Source organism: Aplysia californica, unplaced genomic scaffold, assembly GCF_000002075.1.
Source record: "Aplysia californica isolate F4 #8 unplaced genomic scaffold, AplCal3.0 scaffold00391, whole genome shotgun sequence".
Lineage (NCBI taxonomy): Eukaryota > Metazoa > Mollusca > Gastropoda > Aplysiida > Aplysiidae > Aplysia > Aplysia californica.
This window is the reverse complement of record NW_004797661.1, coordinates 196,886-201,290: the sequence shown is the minus strand read 5'-3', so window position 1 is coordinate 201,290 and position 4,405 is coordinate 196,886. Positions and strand designations below refer to the sequence as shown.

At 44.4% G+C, this 4,405-nt stretch overlaps 1 long non-coding RNA gene across 1 annotated transcript in view; it reads right to left on the bottom strand.

Moving 5' to 3' along the window:
* Positions 1-1,271: 1,271 nt before the first annotated feature.
* Positions 1,272-4,405, bottom strand: part of LOC101862130 — a 4,696-nt gene continuing 1,562 nt past the window's right edge. The window contains exons 2-4 of the long non-coding RNA XR_004858877.1: positions 3,900-4,092; positions 1,817-1,905; positions 1,272-1,382 (exon numbers count right to left, since the gene is read on the bottom strand). This is a non-coding gene — a long non-coding RNA (uncharacterized LOC101862130). The remainder of the gene's footprint in view (positions 1,383-1,816; positions 1,906-3,899; positions 4,093-4,405) is intronic.

Here is a 4,405-nt window from a genome sequence, read left to right as displayed (position 1 = left end):
TTAGTAACAACGAGAGTTTGACAAAAGGGGAGAGACAGACAGAGAGAGAGAGAGAGAGAGAGAGAGAGAGAGAGAGAGAGAGAGAGAGAGAAACAAGAACGGATAGACTTGGAAAAAGGGTGTACCGGAGAGTCAAAGAATGGAAGTGTCAAAATTGAGTTGCTTTGCTGAACCTCTCTACAAAGCTAACTGATAAGAATTTTTCGTATCCTTGCATTACGAACTCCTTTTACCAGTTAACACGATCGATCCCATGAAGCGCAGATTTCTCACCTCCTTCTGGCGTCTTCCTCCACTTGTATGACAAGAATGGGACTGCTGGCATGGTTTATAATCAACTTCCATTACAGTTGCTGACACCTCGGTTCTAAATGTATAATAGCCGTGGGGGTTTGGGGGTTTGGTTGTTTTTGGTTTGTTTGGCTTTTGTTGTGTGTGTGGGGGGGGGTCATTTTCTTATTTATTTATTTTTGGCTTGTTTTTATTAAGTTTCGCCCTCTCCGTCTTCCACGGCTAGATATCAAGGGTAGTCGGTTGTTGTTGTTGGATTGTTGTTTGTTTTGTTCTTTTCAAACCCGAGGGTGTTTGGTTTTGGGTCCGTACGACAATTTTTCGTAATGCGGCATTGTGGATAAAAGAAATAATTTTCGACGCCCATTTTAAGTTAAGTGAAAAGAGTTTAGCTCATGTGACGTCACATCGCCTAAATGTGTCCCCTACTAAAAGTGGCAGCTCCGGATGTCCGCACTTGGTTAAGTAACCTTTGAATGGAGGGCTAAAGTTTACTTCTACCGCGTCCTGTATCTCACCTCTCAGGTAATCGTATGCTACACTTTTACAGATTCATATTGGAAAGAGTTTCACTTTTGAGTGGTTAAGTTTCCTTCTTTTTGTGTTTTTAGGAGAAAATTTTCGGCACTTGCGACTCAAGTAGGTCAGGTAAGTGCCGAAGAATACAGGTGTTACAAGAAAAGAACAAACTCAAAAAAGGAGGCGATATGGACGATTGATGTTTGATAGGGAAGAGGGAGCAAACCATACCAAAACACCCGCCCACCACTCACAACAGATACACTCGTTACAATGGCTGTTGGTTGGAAGGCACTACTGGTATGGCTTACTTCTTTGCTTTCCCTCTGATATTTCTGTCTATCTGTCTTACTTTTTCCCAGCACTAAATGAGTATTATTGTGTCGATGTGCTTCTCTTTAATCAAACTAACCAACCAAACTTTACAAGAAACGAAAAAAGACAAACTCATAAGAAGAAAAAAACATACTAAAAACACCATGTTTATTATCATACCATTATTCATATACTCCGTGACAGCCTGAAGGATTCCGCCCGTCTCCATCATCACCCCACAATGGTCAGCTGGTCTACTAAAAAAAGGAAACAAAACAAAATAAGATTTTAGTCGTACTGTTGTTATCTGCTTGCGTCAACATGAAGAGGAAGAGGGAGAGTACCTAAGGGTATTCTTCTCAACGGAGGAAGACTTAGAGCGCAAACAATTAATTATCGAGCGCGCAGTGCTGTTTTCATATCCAAATACCCAAAAACAACAGAAGTAACAGTAACAGGAGTATAAAATGATGACTATACATGTATTGCTATTGCTAATGATGATGATGATGATGATGATGATTCATTGCAGATCTTCTCGTCATTTTTTCATATGCTGTACAAAAATATGGTGAAGCTGTTGGTTACCGATGTTATTATCGCAATTATGGTTGCTGCTCATATTGTTGTTGTTTCTGTAGACGTTAAAAAGAAAAAAGAAGAAAAAAATGGGGGGGGGGGGGTTCCTTACTTTCACAGATTTCAAAGCCTGCCTTTGTGTCGTTGTGCCAACCAGGGGGGCAAGGAGGACCAAGCACGCAGGTATAACGAGGCTCGTTGCTGGAAATACAGGTAAAACGTTTGTAAAGAACGTAAAGAAATAATGTTCTTTTAAAAACAGCAGGTTAAACAGAAGATGCTTACTGCTTTGAGTAGGACTCCGCCATACGCCATTGTGAAAAGGGATAGGGGGCTCTCGTGGCCTAGAGGTTAAGGTGTTGGCTTCTCATTCACAAGTCTAGGGTTCGAATCTGGGTAGCGACGGAAATTTTTCTTCTCTAAAAATTGTCTCCTTCCATCTCCTTTCTTGTTCTAGCAATGATCTGCCGTCTACTTTCGTCCCCACTTTCTGCCCCCACCCCCTCACTCCTTTGCCCCCTCCTCTGGGCTCCTGACTCTTTCTGCAGCCTTTCTACTTCTACTCCTTGGCTCCTTCTTACTGCCGTCTTTCAGCCACATCTCTGATCTTCTGGTAGGAAAGATCTACACCTAGCCTTTTCAGACAAAGGCAAAAACTCTCGGAGGTACCGTGTGCAAGTTGCGCACGTTAAAGATCCTTTGGTGGTCTTTAATCGATAAGAGTAGGCTTCGGCTGCCACCCGGGCAAAAAATCAAAATTTCCTAACAACTGAAATTGTTTGAAGTGTCCCGTGCGCTCGTATGACCTTATGCAGTTATGTGCGCCGTAAAACACTAACAATAACAACAACAAATTAATAAATACGCCATTTTGAAAAGGCATGTATGAGGGAGTCTTACACTGAGCGGTGTGCCCCTCAATCAACACCTCAACCGAATTGGAGTAAAGCAGTCTGCTGCCTGCCCACTATGTGACTACCCCTTAGAGACAGTGGAACATCATCTGTCTGTTCTTCAGTAGAAAACTAACCGATTTGAGGGGATGTGTTCTTCCCAAGCTACCACACACATCTAACTGCCTCTATTCCTCAAGACAACAATCAGAACAGACACGCAGATGTTACAGAATGGCATCATGAGAAGAGTTAACGTTCAGGTGCTACTGGATCGTTAACAACAACAACAACAACAACAACAACAACAACAACAACAACAACAACAACAACAACAACAACAACAACAACAACTGTGCTGCCGGGTCCAGACCGCCAAATTACATATGGAAGTGCATGCGCCCAGATAAAACTCATCACAAAAGACCCTCCGATATCTCACACACGGACGAAGGAAATAATAAATATACAGGGAAATTTCCTTAAAACGAGAGGCTCAAATTAAGTCCTGCAGTGACCAGTCACTACTGGCAAAAATCAGAACTGGTCACTTTTCTGGAAATAGAATAGACAAAACAATATGTCCATTCTGCAGCGAGGGGCTTCAAGATTTGGAGCGCTGGCTGCAGAGATGCCCCGCCACGGAGGTCCGGCAGTAGCATCTCTTTGGGGAGGATTCAGGGAGGTTGGACTGCTTTCCCGCTACCCTAGAGAGGCGGTGGCCCTGGCGAAGGGCACATTCTTCGGGGCTCCAAACATTTCAAACGGATAGGCTACCTCACACATACAACAACAACAACAGCATTGAGCAATTGAATTGGATGAACTTATTTGCTCTCGCAGAGCTTACGAGGCGGGCAAGCCAGATGATGCTCGTGTCTTATAGAAAGGTTGTGCCGAAGAAGTTGGCGCAGTGTGCCACTGGATCTGGCACCGCAATTACCGTATTGCAGGTGGGGGGAAGATTGTAAGCCATAAGTAAGCCATGAGTAAGCCATGAGTAAGCCATAACTAGTGAAAAGAGTTGCTACTATCTTGTGCTCACAAGAGAGCCCTTGGAGCATTTAGGGAAAGCTTGGGACATAAATAAATGCTTAGTTTTATGTACGTTGACGAATGCAGAGGGCAGCATTTTCAAAGCAAAGAAGGCTAAAAGCACCCATCTCTCTCTCTCTCTCTCTTTCTCTCTCTCTCTCTCTCTCTCTCTCTCTCTCTCTCTCTCTCTCTCTCTACTTCTCCCTAAAGGGATTCAAGAGGTGTGAAAAGTAAACGTTTGTGTAATATATATCAGATTAAACTTACATCTCCAAAGAACCGGAAACTTTAAGACTTTGGTAGTGATAGAAGCCAGAGGTTCTGTTCTCCGGCGCCCGTCTGTAATGCGGGTTGGAAGCCGGGATGTAGCCGTCCTCACAGTAGATACAGCCTAGGCAGCCCACCACTTGGCTGGCGTACGTCTTGTGAGCGCAGTGTGCCACGGGGTTAGGGCACAGAACTGTGGGGAGGAGGACACGAGTGAGGGACAGGTGGGGTGGTGTAAGGTGAGTAAGCAATGAGTATTGACAAAAAAGAGTTTCTGCTGAACAACATGTGTGCAGTGTGCCACGGGGTTAGGGCACAGAATTGTGGGAAGGGGGACACGGGTGAGGGAAGGGGTGGGGGTGTAAGGTGAGTAAGCAATGAGTATTGACAAAAAAAGAGTTTCTGCTGAACATCAAGTGCGCACAATGTGCCACGGGGTTAGGACACAGCATTGTGGGGAGGAGGACACAGTGAAAAAAAAGGGGTGGGAGTTTGGGGGGGGGGGT